This window comes from Bactrocera dorsalis, chromosome 1 (assembly GCF_023373825.1).
Source record: "Bactrocera dorsalis isolate Fly_Bdor chromosome 1, ASM2337382v1, whole genome shotgun sequence".
NCBI lineage: Eukaryota > Metazoa > Arthropoda > Insecta > Diptera > Tephritidae > Bactrocera > Bactrocera dorsalis.
The window spans coordinates 76,554,306-76,572,946 of record NC_064303.1 but is presented as its reverse complement, the minus strand read 5'-3'; the positions used below and the strand labels follow the sequence as shown (position 1 = coordinate 76,572,946).

The 18,641-nt window shown below is 34.2% G+C and overlaps 2 protein-coding genes and 1 pseudogene across 5 annotated transcripts in view; 1 reads left to right on the top strand and 2 right to left on the bottom strand.

The window, feature by feature from the left end:
* LOC105225451 (retrovirus-related Pol polyprotein from transposon 297) overlaps window positions 1-18,641 on the top strand; it is a 332,389-nt gene that overhangs the window by 8,260 nt on the left and 305,488 nt on the right. The gene's annotated exons all lie outside the window — the stretch shown is intronic.
* Window positions 1-18,641, bottom strand: part of LOC125777012 (uncharacterized) — a 160,156-nt gene that overhangs the window by 19,007 nt on the left and 122,508 nt on the right. The window lies entirely within an intron of this gene.
* LOC125778045 (putative nuclease HARBI1) lies at window positions 9,659-10,615 on the bottom strand (annotated as a pseudogene).

Sequence of the window (18,641 nt, the reverse complement as noted above, 5' to 3'; positions counted from 1 at the left end):
TATATTATATGCTACATATACTATACATACATACTATACATACGATGTCTACAAGCTCAACTGCTGAATACTTGCCGGAGTTTTACTTCTAAATAAATGCAGTGGCGGATTAAGTATTTTGGCGCCCTAGGCCCTGTCTGATTAACCGCCCTTTTTAAAGGATGAAATTTTATTTCTTTCAGTCCGTTCATATTATTAAGATATAATATTTATTTCATAAAAGTATAATTATTAAACAATACAAATAAATATTAACAACATAAATAACAGTCAGTTTTCTTAAACTATAATGTATAACTTAATTTTCAAATATCTTCTTTCTGGCTTTCGTCTGAGCAAAATCATCAATTATGTCGTTGTAATCAATTTCTTGAACTAGTTTGGGCTTCAATTGACAGTAATGCTAAAGCATTGAGTCTCTCTTGGCCCATACTTGCGCGTAAATACGGTCTGACTCTTTTCAAGGTGGAAAAAGATCTTTCTTCTGAACAGTTCGTAGCCGGAATACTCAAAAAAATTCGTAGAGCAATGTCTACATTTGGATAACCATCTTGAAGATTTTGAGAATGCAAAAAATTTTATATTCCTTGCGCGGAACGAATATCTTTTGTGTTTATTAGAGAATCTTTGAGTTGACAGTGCAAATGAATACATTCATTCGCAAAAGTATCTTCCAAATCATCAGAATACTTAGTAACTAATTCATCTGCGTGAATTTTTAATTATTTGGTATCTATTTCATATAAATTGTCAAAAAAAATAAATTTTTCGTAAAGATTATGATAAGCACTTTTACGTCCTGTCAATTGTACACTTAAAGTATCTAAAATTATATAGTAAACGTTGGTTCGAAAATTTTCTTCTCCAATTCTGTTCTTTCATTTTCCCGTGACTCGTCAGCCTGAAGTTTTCGGGTTTTTTTACTACGGGTGTCATAGTGGTAATAATTTTGAACTCCAGATAGTGCTTTGGCTTTTTTTCATAATCAGAAAATTGTTTATCTCTCATATCTTGGAGAAATAATGCCAAAGAACTATATATTCTTATCACAGATAATAAATCAGCTTGAGAATCCTGAAGCTTCATATTCGCAGCATTAAAGCGATTCAAAATTGCATTCCAAATAATTACTAGAATTGCTGTTTCTAGATGTTGTAATTTTTGCTGCAGTCCCTTAGCTTCAGCTCGCGTAGTAGGTTTTTCATCTTTGTTTTCACCAATAAAGTTTAGTGCAACAAAACTTTTCTAATGTGTAGCATGCATGCATGTAGAGCCGACCAACGAGTTTGAGAAAGGCTTTTAAGTCCTAAACTTGTATGCTGTCTTAAAATTTCCCAACGATGTGTCGAAACGGTAAAAAAATTATATAATTCTTGCAAAGTAGAAAAAAAAGTCAACTGCTTCGGTAACAGATTCAGCTGCACAAGTTCCCACTAAATTTAAAGAGTGACCAGCACAAGAAACATATTCAGCTAATGGATTAGTTGTTTTGATTCGTGTTTGCACTCCTGAATATAAACCTGACATGTTGCTTGCATTATCGTAAGATTGACCACGACAATTCATTATATTTAAACCAGTATCCTCTAGAGTTTTTAACAAAGAATCTGCAATATCTTTAGCATTATGGCCAGTATTTGGTATGAATTCCAGAAATCTTTCGACAATTTTACCATTGTTACGTACATATATAAAATACTTAGCAGATTGCACTTCTTTAGAAATATGTTGCAATACTTTATTTTGAATTAATAATATAATTTATTCGTAGATTGTTTTAGATAAATACGAAGTATTTCCACGGCCAGGGTACGCATATAATTTTAAATGTTCTGATAAAAACGGATCAAATTTAGCAAGAAGCTCGACTGAACCTAAAAAATTTCCATTATGGCGATCACCAATTCATTCTGAATGTTCTCTAAATGACAGTCCTCTTCTTGCGAGAGATTTAATTATCACAATTACTCGATGCAAAACTTTTTTCCAGCATAAAATTTCTTCATCGAGCTGCTCCATTAAACGTTGATCAACACGGTCTTGAATGACAGCTCGAGCTTTGAAGTGACTAATGTTAGTTTTGTGAAAATCAGAATTTTCATGAGCTTCAATGCGCGCTTTTGAGTTTTTCCGATCTCTAAACCCTTCACCAGTAAAAGCGTTTACTTCGCCACTCCTACCAAATAGTAAACATAGAGCACAAAATACTGATCCTTTACTTTCTGAATAAATTAACCACTCACGATGTTGAATTTCTCCGTTCTTTAAATTACTTTGGAATAAGCTTTTAGAACAAAACCTCGTTTTATCATTATAAAAATTTCGTGAATTTTTAAAATCCGTTACATTACTTTGTGGTAAACCGTTTATAGTTATAAAATCTCGCGTTTCATCATTTATATTCCATAGAAAAGGATCACCACTCAATTGAAACATATCAGTTGTTGATTGACTTTCTTCCGCAACTTCTGATGAAAGAAAAGTTGACGACGTTTTGTTTGTATTTGTATCTTGAAATAAAGGAGGATTCGATTGTATTTCTTTGGTATCTTGTGCTAAAGTGTCATCTAATCAAGGCTAAAAACCAAATATTCTTTTAGCCACGGGCATTAATTCATTCATTAAATTAACAAACAAATAATGATATTTTTAGCCCTTTTTAGCCTTTTAAAGAACTTTGTCAATTGTATAAGCTCTTATTGCTTCTTATGACTATGTGTGCTATTTGTGTGAACTCGCTGTATATCGACATAAATATATACTTGAATTTTTATAATATTTTACAATAATTACGAATTATTGCTTTAAGCTATAAAAGATCGTTAATATGCGTCAATATAATTCACAATATTGCGAAAATGAAACATCAATGTTATTAAATTTTTATTTTCTTCAAATTGTTTCTATTTTTCAAAAAATTGGCTATAAAATGAAATCATTTTTAAGAATAAAAATAGTTTTATATACAAACAAAAAGATGAATTTTAAATGAATACTTATATAAATTCATATATGAAACACCGGAATCATTGAAAATAAAATAAGAAAACATTGTGCAATTTTAGAAGCGGCTCACTTGTAAGATTAACTTTACTAAAGATACAACAAGTCAACAGAGCTTTGAAAATTCGTCAGAAAAAGCTTATCAATATTCAATTATTTCTGTTATAAAACATTTTTTATCAGTATTGCACTCACGAATAAAAAAGTTAATCAGAAAATGAATTACATTCTATTCCATAGAATTTGTAAATTTATATAAAAAAATCAAAATAAATTCTTAAATTGTATTGGCGTTACATTATATCAGATTTAAAATTTTGACATTCTGAAAAATTTGCCGCCCCCCAAATTGTGCCGTCCTAGGCTCGGGTCTCGCGGGCCTAGGGGGTAATCCATCACTGAATAAATGCCACACACATCTCTCCTAGATGCTTAGACAATCTTTTTCACGTGAGTCGTAAACCAACCTATTTTAAAATTATCTGATGTTAGTCGGAAGCTGATCTTTCACAGCAATGAAATAAAATAATACAAGTTATGTTATTTTAATTTACATCACAACATTTATTATTCGCTATTCTTCGCAACTTGACGTGTTTTTAGTTAATTCCAATGAGTCTTAATAATCCCATTTAGTTTCATTATAATATTTAAACCTACTTGAAAAGTTACCTAGCTAAAAGAAGCGCCATTTTTATTACCCATTTTCATGGCGAAACATTACATACACTGTCAGACTATTATAGCAATGATAAAGTGATGTGATGCAAATATTCTGCACTCTTATTAATATGCATATAATCTAGTAATTAAATCAAGTGAATTTATGATCTATAGTATAAATTCAAAGATACTAAACAGTATTATTCATTAATCCATGAAAACAGGAATGGATTAAGTCTTCTTAGAATATTGAATTTTCAATTCATATGAAACATATTTGTACTCTCACAATATTATGTCACAGTGTAATATAGTATTCTTTGAGATAGATTAAACATTTATTTATATCTGAATGATGAGGATGATAACATGACTTGAAATCTGAATGACTATCTGTTCATTCGTCCGTCTGTGTAAAGGAATTGAGATATCTTGATGAAACTTGGTAAACATTTTTCTTGATTCTATGAGAAGGCTAGAAGACGTCAGTAATCAAATTTTAGTTGACGTGAAGTAAAATATAATAAATATTTAAACTATGTGAGCCCAATGCCTGCAATATGAGTTTAGAGGATAAATGGAAATTACATTCTAATCCAAAGATTATAGAATGGAGTTTTTGGTAAATTGATTAAGTATTAAATTTTATAATTACGCTTTTACATACATATATAAAATAAAATAAAATCAAACATTTATTTCTTACAAAACTGAAAGCAATATAATATTCGTAAAATTTCGAGTTTTATTAAATTATCTGACGCATTCACTTTCAGTGATTTTCAATGTGCTGAAAAAATTTGGTTAAAAAAGGAAGTGTCATTTATATATACACATATAATTCGATTGTTTTTAGTTGTTACACACAACCGTTAGGTGAATAAAACTACAACACTCTGAAACTATTTGTTGTGAGAGTATAAAAACCCGATCTCCCACAGAGATCAATGGATCACTCAAAAGAAAAGATAATGCCACCTGTTGTATGATAATGCATTTTTTTGATACGTTATACTTTTAATTATGAACTTATCCTTGAGTTGCTTTACGTAACATACATTTTTCCAGTTTGTATAACTAAACTTAGAAAAGCCATGTGACGTACACACGAATTTTTTGTATGGTATAACTCAAATAATAATATATTCTGATTATACTACACAGTGCTACAAAAAAGAATGAAGTCGAAATACTTGGGAAGTGATATTATTTTTCTTATAGGACTTGTGGAGTAGAACGATAATCTAATTTTGGAATTTTCCAAATAGTTTAACGAATGTTTCTTTAAAAAATTGTAAAAAAAATTTAATTTTGGCAAACTTTAAATAATAAAGCAAGTTAGGAAAGGCTAAATTCGGATGTAACCCCACATTTCATACACTTGCAAGGATCAAAGTCGGCAAAATGCCTTCAGTTGTTGGCAATATTCAAAAATGAAGCGACATGGTTCAACTTCATTATTCGGCGAAGTTGTGATTGACACCATCAAATTCGGTGTCATATTAGCATATTTCAAAGGTAATAGATTTATTACTTTTATTAATAAATTATATTAAAATTATTGTGGACAGAAAAATGGAAGCGTTGATTGTATTAATTTTTGGCACTGCTCGCGTGTATTTGAAATTTTTTTTCAAGCAGTTTTATAAATATGTAAATATAAACACAAATAGAGATTAGAGTCAGCCGGGCGTTGCAAAATCGTGAACATCCGTTTTATGGGACAAAAGGCAAGTTTTCGCCCGCTTTTACCCATTTTAGGTAAAAAGATACAATCTTATGAGAAAAATACGTTCTATCATTTTCATTAAAATAACTCCCACATTGGCGGATATATGTGGTATAAAGTCTTCTGGAAGTTCGAAAATCTTTATTATTAGCTGTTGTAAGATCTGCTGTATATACTTGTATGACGTATAGAGTGAGCCTAAAACATTGCCCTGAGGTACACCAGTCCTGTCATTCATCAGATATGAAATCTACTTCTTTAACCATGAATTGTCCATTATTTCAATAAGACTTGAAGACTTTATACAATTCTAAAGGTAGAATTTTTTAATCTGATATAAAAGGCCGTCATGCCACACCTTATTAAACGCCTCACCTACATCTAGAAATATTGCTGAACAGTATTCCCTGTGCTTCCCCTGCATAGGGTTGTGCGCTGGGTTTGGGACCCGCCACGTAAAAAAAACACCCCCAATGATAAAGCGTAAACAGCCTCGGATGAGAGACCCCCCTTTTGATGACGACCATGGCAAATGAAATGAGGACTATGATTTGAGGGCATGCACCTGGAATGTCCGGTCCCTTAATTGGGAAGGTGCCACTGCCCAGCTGGTTGACATCCACGTGAAAATAAAGGCTGACATCACCGCCGTCCAAGAAATGCGATGGACGAGACAAGGACAAAGACGAGTAGGTCCTTGTGACATTTACTACAGTGGCCATATAAAGGAGCGCAAGTTTGGTGTTGGATTCGTGGTGGGAGAGAGACTCCGTCGCCGAGTACTATCATTCACTGCGGTGAATGAACGTCTAGCCACAATCCGCATCAAAGCGAGGTTCTTCAACATATCGCTGATTTGCGCCCACGCCCCGACGGAAGAGAAGGACGATGTGACCAAAGATGCCTTTTATGAGTGCTTGGAGCGCACTTATGAGAGATGCCACCGCCACGATGTCAAAATCGTGCTTGGTTACTTCAACGCCAGGGTGGGCAAAGAAGATTTCTATGGCACTACGGTCGGTAAATTCAGCCTCCACGAGGAAACATCCCCAAATGGGTTGAGGCTGATCGATTTCGCCGGGGTCCGAAATGTGAAGAAGTTCGAATAGCAGTTGCCCGCCTGAAAAACAACAAAGCGGCAGGGACCGATGGATTGCCGGCCGAGCTATTCAAACACGGCGGCGAAGAACTGATAAGGAGCATGCATCACTTTCTTTGTAAAATATGGTCGGACGAAAGCATGCCCAACGATTGGAATTTAAGTGTGCTATGCCCAATCCATAAAAAAGGAGACCCCACAATCTGCGCCAACCCGTGGGATAAGCCTCCTCAACATCGCGTACAAGGTTCTATCGAGCGTATTGTGTGAAAGATTAAAGCCCACCGTCAACAAACTGATTAGACCTTATCAGTGTGGCTTCAGACCTGGTAAATCAACAACCGACCAGATATTCACCATGCGCCAAATCTTGGAAAAGACCCGTGAAAGGAGAATCGACACACACCACCTCTTCGTCGATTTCAAAGCTGCTTTCGACAGCACGAAAAGGAGTTGCCTTTATGCCGCGATGTCTGAATTTGGTATCCCCGCAAAACTAATACGGTTGTGTAAACTGACGTTGAGCAACACGAAAAGCTCCGTCAGAATCGGGAAGGACCTCTCCGAGCCGTTCGATACCAAACGAGGTTTCAGACAAGGCGATTCCCTATCGTGCGACTTTTTCAACCTGCTTCTGGAGAAAATAGTTCGAGCTACAGAACTCAACAGAGAAGGTACCATCTTCTGTAAGAGTGTACAACTACTGACGTATGCCGATGATATTGATCATCGGCCTCAACACCCGCGCCGTTAGTTCTGCTTTCTCCAGACTGGACAAGGAAGTAACGCAAATGGGTCTGACAGTGAACGAGGGCAAGACGAAATATCTCCTGTCATCAAACAAACAGTCGTCGCACTCGCGACTTGGCACTCACGTCACTGTTGACAGTCATAACTTTGAAGTTGTAGATAATTTCGTCTATCTTGGAACCAGCGTAAACACCACCAACAATGTCAGCCTAGAAACGCAGGATAACTCTTGCCAACAGGTGCTACTTCGGACTAAGTAGGCAATTGAGAAGCAAAGTCCTCTCTCGACAAACAAAAACCAAACTCTATGAGTCACTCATAATTCCCGTCCTGCTATATGGTGCAGAGGCTTGGACGATGTCAACAATATGACATAGTTGAGCGAATTAAAAGACAGCGGCTACGCTGGCTAGGTCATGTTGTCCGGATGGACGAAAACCCTCCAGCTCTGAAAGTATTCGACGCAGTACCCGCCGGGGGAAGCAGAGGAAGAGGAAGACCTCCACTCCGTTGGAAGAACCAAGTGGAGAAGGACCTGGCTTCGCTTGGAATATCCAATTGGCGGCACGATATTAGTTGAAAATGTGCCGAAATGATCACGAATAACCAAAGCAGTATGAGATGCACTTCTTTTTTCAATAAATTCAGACATAGTAAAAATCGAAGAATTCATTTTTAGAGTCTCACAATCGACGCGTATCTCAAATACTAATCAATATTTTGAAGTGGAATTTAGCATAGATGTCACTAACAGTACTAGAAAAGGAGACAATTTCGATAGTAATATTTTGTTCAAATATTTTAGAAAGGCAGCTCTATCCTTAGACTTAGTCGTATTGGTCTGTATGACAGCTTTGTTAAATTTCCCAGATTTATCTATCAGAATAATCTGCTAGGATAGTATCCAAAACTATGAATTGCATTATAGAGCAAGGAGAGCACCTACACAGCAATATTTGGTAGCTCAATTAGCATTTTTGGGGGAATATTATCTTGTTCTGGCGACTTTTTTGGATTAAGTTCTTTTATGAATCTAAAGTCTTAAAAGACTCGAACGACTAGCTATTTATGTTGGGTAAAATTAACAGCTTAAAGTTGTTCTTTAAGGAAATAGGTAGATTTGCAAAACAATTAGCGTTTTCTTCGTCACTTCGGGTCCAATTTCCACACAAGTCTCGTATGGGCATGTTCGAGTTGATTGGTGGTTTCATGGACTTTTGGGCTTTCCAAAGGAACTATTGCTTGCTTGAATTTAAACACAGCTACTTTATTTACGTTTTGGTGTTAAATGCTTCGTCGCATTTAAGAGCTTTTCTTTAATTTAAGTACAGCTGATTTTTATTGAAGCTGAGTATAAGGGGAGCGATCAATCTCCCTTTATCGTTTTGCACTCCTTTTTGGATTATCTGGGATCAAGCGGCTATAGTTTTTGTTTGGTGTCGCCAAGACACCTGCGTTAGTTATCGGGCCTAATCATTGAATCCGTTTCGATCGAAATATGGTTCGATATGATCGAAAAAATTTGCGTTGAAATCATTGAAACCGTATCGAAAATCAAATTTTCGATCGAAGTGAACTCACTTACCGACTTGATAAAATGCTTTCCGCGGCACATAGATGTCGCTAATTTCGAAATCATTGATACCGCAATATCGAAAATTTGTGTCGAAATCAATCCGTTGGTGAGTGCGTTGCGGAATTCTTACAAAAATGGATAATTTGTAAGTATTTTTAAAAACAATTGCTAATGACGCAATCATTTATATTTTAAATTGATATTTTAGAGATAAGAGACAAAAACACACCAACAAAAAACAATTTGAAGTGTTAGTAAGTGAAATGAAGCTGCACCCCGACATAGCGAAAGGATTTTCGCAAAGAGCACCAGGCGAATTGAATCATTTTTGGGAAGAAATTTCAAACAAATTAAACGCAGTAGGTCCCCCAATCAAGGACAGAACTGGATTGAAGAAGGTATGAAAAATCACCATTTGTATATTATCGGAATTAAGCTACCTAAGTTATAGGTTTGGACAGATTTCAAGTTTGCGACGAAGAAAAAAATGATCAAAAATGCAAAGCAAATTTCAGGAACAGGAGGTGGGCCCTTCAGCCAAATTTCTTTAAGTGCACTGGAAGAGGAAGTGAGTGTTATTCTATCACTCAATGCATCAGTGGAGGGATTAAAGGGCATTACAAGTTTTGGATGCTCAAAAGAAAATATTCCGGAAGAAATACCAACAACAAGTACTCCCCGCAAAAGACCGGTTGAATCAATTTATTCCCAGCCTGACATTGACTTGATTGAAACGTCATATATGACTCCTGGCCAGACCATAGAATCTAATGCAGATGCTGATGTGTTCTGTACCCCACATAAAAAGAGTAAAATAAACAAAATGGGTCTTCTTACAGAACAAATAAATATTCAAAAAAAGATGGAGGAAAATGTATCTAAATTGTTAGCCACGCTCATTAAACATCAAAAAGACTATATCCAAGAACAGTCCGACACAAACAGGTGGCTTAGGAAACTAAGAGAAAATGAGAAGGATAAATTGAAAGAAATGAAGCGACATAATGCTGTCATGGAAAAATAGCCTTTGATAAATTGGAAACCAAAAAAAAAATTCTAGAACTGGAACTTGAACATTTAAATAATCCATATGTTTTTATTATTAATTCAAAATATTTACATTTTAATGAATTTTTACGTTTTTTAACTTAGTTTTAATAAAAATGAACTCAACATATTTAGTTATATATGAACTTATACTAAAACATATCTAAAAAAGTTTCTCTTATTCTATTTGCTTCGTCGGTAGGCATATCATTTAAATCATTGTTTGAATATTCATTTTCAGATATATCCAGGTGTGGCTCAAATTTTCGTTAGAATTAAAATGCAAACGAATATTATGCAATGCACAGCAGAAATTAACAATACGCGCTGCTTTATATGGTGCGTAATGTAGTCCTCGTTCACTGCAAAGGCAACGAAATACTGATTTTAATAAACCTATTGTTTTCTCAACAACTATTCGGCCTTTAGCATGATACGTATTAAATCTTCTTTTTCTGAGGCAGTTGATTGGTTCTCTAAATGGAGTTATGAGCCATGGTTGAAGAGGATACCCTTTGTCTCCTTTAATGCGTACATTTTTATTAGGTGATCGTACTTTTATCAATGGTTTCTCACCTAATATTAAATTTGCATTTCCTCTCCGATAATTGGTTGCGCTGATAGTTTTTATGTCACTCAAATCCCATATATGAGAATCGTGACTACTGCCAGGATATTTTGCGTATTTGCATTTTGTAGTCGCACACCTATATACATTCAGAAAAGCAAATATATATAAATATTCAGTTTACAGATAAATATAAAAGTCTCACTATCATAACGTTCAGACTTGAGAATCCTTTGCGATTATAATAAAGATGTTTATCTCTCGTTGGAGCCATTATCTTTATGTGAGTTCCATCAACTGCCATTGTCACACCCGGAATTTTTGACTTGGCAAAAAAAAAAATGTTTTTGATTCCAATTCTTCGTTTTCATTCATGTAAATAGAAATCCACCGTGAACATAGTCTGTACTCAAGAATGTTTAGAACTTATTTTCGTATTCCTCTAAAATGTATATAAATGCTCCTTTGTTGATGCGAAAATTTTTGAAGAAACTGTAAATGTATATGCATGCAAACAAAGTTATCTATGTCGTTTTTAGCTTAAATACAAACTTATAATCATCCATTTCCAATATGTCTTTTGAATTATTCCGCAAATTTCTGCGCTCGCGACGAATTTGTATACAATTTTCATCCTCATTATCGCTATCACTTAAATGTAACATGATTGTATCCATTTCAAATATTTATATAAACGAAGCAAAAGCCCAGCCAATTTAATTTTTCAAACTTGTCAAATTTACCGTCGATAATGTAGTTTGACATTTGTGTTTTTTGATAAAGCAGTTTATCGACGGAATGAATGATTGCATGAAAATTTTCGATCGAAAATCTGTATCGTATCGAAATCGAATTCGTTGCGGATTCAATGATTAGGCCCATTATATTATATCATTGAGTTCTACTATGATTTGGTCAATTATTCAGTATTTTTTATATTTTAATCAGTTCATTTTATAAGATTTTAGACCCACTTTTGTACCAACGAATATGGGTTATTCATATAGCTATATTCGTATTAGTACAAGAGAATGATCAGAAGATATTTGTAGATCAGTACATGTATCAACTGTTATGTGTGATTTATCTATATTCTTGATTACAGCTAAATCAATTAAAGTTGGTATTTTGTTACGATCACTAGGTCAATATGCCTATTTATAACAGTTTAATACCGCTGTCGTCCTTTCGGATTAATTTGTCGTGAGCCCAATACATGTGTTTTGCATTGTAATCTCCACCTGCTAGAAATCTGTGATCTCTCTAAATTGGATGTCCGTAATTTAAAACCGAGGTAAACAATATATAGCCGTCTGCTGTTCCATCATGAACCTTTCCATTTGGGTGATTTGTAACATAGAGTCGAAATTCCTGTATAAAGACACTGTTTTTCTGACAACAGCATAACATCTACATCAAAAAATCTAATGAGCTCCAATTTTCTATATACCTATAAATGTTCAATACACTTATTTTTTACTTAAAAAAGTTTGTAACATCTGGACCCGAATCGCGGCACACGTTAACGAGCGAAATTTATGAATTTTTATTGTTTTCGGATCGTTGTGCTCGCTATCGAATACGCACTTTCGAAATTTGAAATTTCCTCATTCGAAATCTCACTCGTTAGCTATTTGAGAAACGTTATAGTACAAATTTAAAAAAAAAAAAGTTTTAAATATATCAGTTAAAAATAATCACAGGTAAAATGTAAGTTATTATACCCTGAGTAGGGTATATTAAGTTTGTGACGAAGTTTGTAACACTCAGAAGGAAGCGTCGGAGACCCTGTAAAGCATATACGAGTATATAAATAATCAGTATATTGAGCTGAGTCGATTTAGCCATGTCCGTCTGTCTGTCTGTCTGTAGATATACGAACTAGTCCCTCAGTTTTAAAGATATCCTTTTGAAATTTTGCAAACGTTCTTTTCTCTTCAAGAAGCTGCTCATTTGTCGGAACTGCCGATATGGGACCACTATAACATATAGCTGATTAAAATAATATACAAAAATAGGCATTTGCTGATTACTATATAAGAAAAGAAAACTTCATTCAACAAAGCCTCGAAGGAAAGGACTGGTGGTGGTCCATGCGAGGAAAAGCTTTTAACTGTATCAGAAGAGCAACTCCTTCAAGCTACGGGGATAGATATTGCAGTAGAAGTAAAAATCTTGAGAAACTAATTGCTTCAAAGAAAAGATCGCTGCAAATAAAAGAAGATGTACACAAAGCAGATATGCAAAAAACAGCTGTAGAGTTGCAGATTAAAACTCATGAGCTTGATATTTTAAAGAGAAATGTTCAGAAATAAACACTAATATATACGATATGTAAATTCCAAGTTCCTGTTTTTACTGAAAATATATATATTAAAATATGAATTCAAATGTTGATGGAACGTTTAAATCAATTATTATCTAAATACACCATAATATGATCTATAATTCTATGACCAATTTAGTTAATTGAGTCTCATTTCCCGTATCTATTTCTATATTACTGTTTTCATTTACAAAATATTTGCAATATGTTGAATTTTTAAACTGTATGCAAATGTTATGCAATGCTGCACATACATTGCCGAACTTCGCCACCTTTTCAGGACTATACCGACTTCTTTTATCATTACTAAGAATTTTCCACCGGCCCACCGGCTGATTGAAGCATTGATGGTACTGCGGTTGATAAATATGCGTTAAATTTTATTTCCGATCGGATGAAAGTAAATGCGTCTTTGGTCGGTCTAAACCGCTTCCTGAATCTGTAAATGATTTAAAATAATAAGATCTATACTAAGTTAAACGGTATAATTAAAAATTTCCTTACGCTGCTTCAGGTAAAGCCATGGGATTACTTTTATCACGAATCCTGAATCTTATGACCATTTGGTGATGTTTTTCTTCTGAATCAGATGAACTTGTATAAAAAAACACGTTAGGGTTCATTTTATTGAATGCAAAAACTAAATTTAGTAAATATATATACACTTTATTACACATATTATAACGGGTGATTTTTTTGAGGTTAGGATTTTCATGCATTAGTATTTGACAGATCACGTGGGATTTCAGACATGGTGTCAAAGAGAAAGATGCTCAGTATGCTTTGACATTTCATCATGAATAGACTTACTAACGAGCAACGCTTGCAAATCATTGAATTTTATTACCAAAATCAGTGTTCGGTTCGAAATGTGTTTATCGACAAATTTTGTTCAGCGATGAGGCTCATTTCTGGTTGAATGGCTACGTAAATAAGCAAAATTGCCGCATTTGGGGTGAAGAGCAACCAGAAGCCGTTCAAGAACTGCCCATGCATCCCGAAAAATGCACTGTTTGGTGTGGTTTGTACGCTGGTGGAATCATTGGACCGTATTTTTTCAAAGATGCTGTTGGACGCAACGTTACGGTGAATGGCGATCGCTATCGTTCGATGCTAACAAACTTTTTGTTGCCAAAAATGGAAGAACTGAACTTGGTTGACATGTGGTTTCAACAAGATTGCGCTACATGCCACACAGCTCGCGATTCTATGGCCATTTTGAGGGAAAACTTCGGACAACAATTCATCTCAAGAAATGGACCCGTAAGTTGGCCACCAAGATCATGCGATTTAACGCCTTTAGACTATTTTTTGTGGGGCTACGTCAAGTCTAAAGTCTACAGAAATAAGCCAGCAACTATTCCAGCTTTGGAAGACAACATTTCCGAAGAAATTCGGGCTATTCCGGCCGAAATGCTCGAAAAAGTTGCCCAAAATTGGACTTTCCGAATGGACCACCTAAGACGCAGCCGCGGTCAACATTTAAATGAAATTATCTTCAAAAAGTAAATGTCATGAACCAATCTAACGTTTCAAATAAAGAACCGATGAGATTTTGCAAATTTTATGCGTTTTTTTTTAAAAAAAAGTTATCAAGCTCTTAAAAAATCACCCTTTATAAACGTATATTGAATATTTACGTTCAATTCTAATTCAAATACTTTTTTATTTTGTTTTGTATCGTATTTCAATGTATTCGAAAATGTCATTTAGAGCTACACCAGGGAAGTTATTTCATAAAATTTCTATTCGTTTCGTATCGAGTGCGACGATCCGCACACTCGACACGTTACGAAATTTCATTCGATACGATTACTTGCTCGCTCACGACTGCCACGATTCGGGCCCTGGTTTTGTGATTTTATTATCTCTTGAATCATATTTTGCATTGTAGACATAAATTGTATCATACATTAGGGGTATTCTCTTGCTCTTGCAACACTCAGTGCACGGTGCAAGCATTGCAGATTTACAACGGCACAACAACAAACACACGCAGAAAAATATTTGCAAGGGCTGTGAAATATGTCAGACCAAAACCCATGTATATTAGCGTGTAATGTCACGCAAAAATAAAATTGCAACCCTGTTGTAGTTGCCATTTTACATAAAGACATATTACGTCGTTAAACTGTTGAGAAAGGTAAATTTTAATTAGATTTTATAATTTCTATTTAAATTATAAAATTTTGTTACAGTTTTTTTGTTAAAAATGCATGCAGAAGGTGCGCCAATTCACAATAGCCATGCACAATAGTCATTTACAATAAATTGACTGAATCAGTCGCTCATATATCACTAGATTCTGCAATGGGTGCTCTCGTGCCCTTGTATATTTCGGTGTAGTATTTTTGCAATCTGCAATCTTGCAAGAGCAAGAGAATACCCCTATTGTTTAAAGTTTAAAATCATAGTTTCAACGCTTTGATTTAGTTGGTTTTGGGGCAACTGCATTTGTGCATTGTTGCCTTCATCACATTTGTGTTCTGTGTAGCATTATTTTTAAGATTACCCAGTTTTGAAAAATGGATAGGAATTTCAATATTTTAGCTAGTGAGAATATTTAAAATTTGATTACGACGTGCTTGAAATCTGACATACACTTTCTTTTTTAAGTCTTTATACACAGGGCAACACCTATAGTTTGCAGTGTGATTTCCTCCACAATTCGGAGATAGAGCAGATATTTTAGGTAGTAAATCGGGTGTGTAACGTTTTTCTTTAGTTGATTAGAATTTGGCGTTAATTCTATTTTAAACATTGCTTGCGGGACTTTGTTTCTGTTAAACATATTTGCTACTGATTTAATACTAAAACCACATTCTTCCAGTGCTTCTTTTAATATCGTTAGAGTCTACCGAAGACTCTATACTTTTTTTTAATACTTCTAGGCCTTTTGAGCTCTTCAGTTGGTAAGAGTAGTAATTCCTGTTATTATTTAACAACTATTTTACAACTTCCAAAAAACTTTTTTCAGTGTATTTTTGAAATTTTGTTTCATCTGAGTTAAGTGGTTTGGAGATACGTACTCTAGGGAACAGACCATTGTATCAATATTTTAGCCCACATTAAAGGAAAACATTTATGAGTTTAACATTCAAACAAGTCAACAATCATCTAAATGGAGAGAAGGGAATGAGCCAAAACCAAAAACAATGCCAAAGCCGCTCAAAACTCAAGATGCTCATCGTTGGTTTCGATATGGTTTGGTCCATCATGAATTCCGAAAGAACAGACGGTCAATAAGGAGTTCTATTTGATTATATTGAGGCGTTTGCTTGAGAACATCCGTCGAAAACGGTCGGAATTTTGGAAGACAATTCATGGATTTTACAGGCCGTTAAGGCACCATCGCATCGAGCCACGATTGTGGCAGAATTTTAAGCCAAAAACGCAATCATCATCCACCGTATTTGCTCCGTGTGATTTTTTCTTCTTCCCCAAACTGAATTGCGCTCCGTTGAACCTGTTTTCAGTCGATTGAAGAGAGATCGTGTTTCAAGAACTGGAAGAATCGTTGGCATAAGTATATTACATCTGGTAGGGGTTACTTTGAAGGCGACAAATAATTAAATACTATATTGACAATTTCCGGGTACTTTTTTGGCACAATGTGCCATTATACGCTGTTGCAACATGTGGCAAGATTATAAAAATAGGTAACGCGTTTGGTTCGGGACAAGCTCCTAAACTACTGAACCAATTTTCGTAAAATTTAGCACACTGTGCCCAGTCAATTATTTAAGAATTAAATATATCATAAATAAAAAAAATATATTTGTAAACATAAGCATGTGTTCAAAATTCAAAAAATAATAATAATAATTTTGATTTTTATTTTTATTGTAAAATATTTGTATCATTATAATATTTCCGCGTTGCGTAGTTCGCTCGCGCCATTTGCGATCGCATATTGCCCAACGATCGATGCTCCATATGTTTTAAGAGCGTTAGGGGGACAAAAAATTCATTATCTTTGGAATGGTATGAATGAAGAATTTTTTTTTTAGATTATTAAAGGTGAATATTTCCGCGCTGTGTCACATACTTTTCAGTTTTTTTAGCGAGAGGAACACCTGGAAAATTTCAATTGTTTAACAAGAAATTATTGTTAATACTATTATTTAAACAAATTTACTGTGAAAAATATTTATAATATAGCACGGACATTTTTCTTTGGGTTCACAAAATTTCATCGATTTATCTTCAGTAGTTCATGAGAAAATAATTTTACAATTTTACCATTTTTATATTTTTTCTAAATTTCAACATTCAATAACTTTAACAAAAAAATGAAATTTGACTAAATATTTATATCACGGGGTATGCGTGTGGTCCCCTTCCTTTTGAAATACTAATTTTCAAAATCGGAAATGTTTCGAATTTTTCATGACCCACTTGACTTGGTTTGACCCTTATGCATATATGTATATGGGAATGCACGTCATTCATGCTATTGGAGGTAAATTCGTTTGTTAGTGAGGTATTTAAAAATCAGATTCAATTAGCCTAATCTGTAAAAGCCGAATTAATTAAACACATGTGTGCATTTACTGTCTTTTATAATTGGATAGTAAATGTGCATATACTGTATCATTGTACATACATATATCATTTAAAACAAGAAAACTTCGGAGCGAATGGCATTTCCTTATACACTGTCAAGATGATTGAATTCAAATGATAACCCCGTCTTCTCCCTTTATAAAACCACTAAAAAAGTAAAAAAGGGTCAGAAGTAATAAACTTCATATCCTACAATATTCCGAAAGCAGGACCGTCTTAAACCAAGCTGTGGCCCTTGGGCACACAAGAATTTGGGGCCCTTTTGGAAAGTAAAAAAAGCGACTTATGCAAATTTTTTTTTACATTTAATAAAGGTAATCAAATACAGTATGTTATAAATGTCATTAAAGATGATGCGTGTAGGTGTGTGTATGTTTGTGTGTAATTACGATATTAAGATAACGATTTCTTTCGGAATTTCTGTTAAGTAAAATCTTCTATTATATCTTTAAAGTCAATTTTTTGAAGGATATCAGTTTCTATGCACATAATTGACAAACTACTCAGTCGTTCTTGTAACATTGTTGTTCGTAATTCATTTTTTATTCTCTTAAGCTGCCAAAATGACCGCTCTCCACTACAATTGGTAACCATTAGACAAAGGAATATTATAGTAGCAATTTCTACATTTGGAAAAGTTTCTTCCAATTTATCTCATTTTATTAGGTTATGTAAGTTTGAGATATTTAAATCCGCTGATTGCTTTGTTGTGTTTTTTAAATATTTGCTTAAATGAAAACATTCTGTTTTGAGCTCATCTGCATTAATGTCTTCATGATAAAATTCTGAAAATTCTTTAAATTTTTTGATCAACTCGCCAGATTCAATTGTTGTTAACTGAAATGTGTATTCAATGTGTCAATTATGGTATCTACACGAAACTTATCCTTGCCTCTCAACTGTGCAGTCTCTGATGATGCTTCAAAAAAAGTGATGCTTGTGCTGCGAATTTGTTTTCTTTCAAATGTATCTTTGTAGTCAGATAATGGATTTTTTTCTTTAGCAGCCGTTTCGTACTGTTCAAAATTATTGCGTGCGGTATTGGGATAACTGATCAGAAATTCGTAAAGTTTTGTTACAACATCCTTGGTCAGTGTGCTATTCTGTAAACTTAGACTTGTTTTATTCATAATTCCCAAAAGATCATTCCATATTTTCGTTAGAAGAGCATTCTCAAATTTTCCCTTTTTTTCTAGTCTTTGGGCCTGATTGGTGTCACTTGCGATTGAAGACAATGCTTCAGAAATATTTAAATAACCATTTTGCAAAGCATTAATAGCATTGACACGTGCAGACCATCTAGTTTCCGAAAGA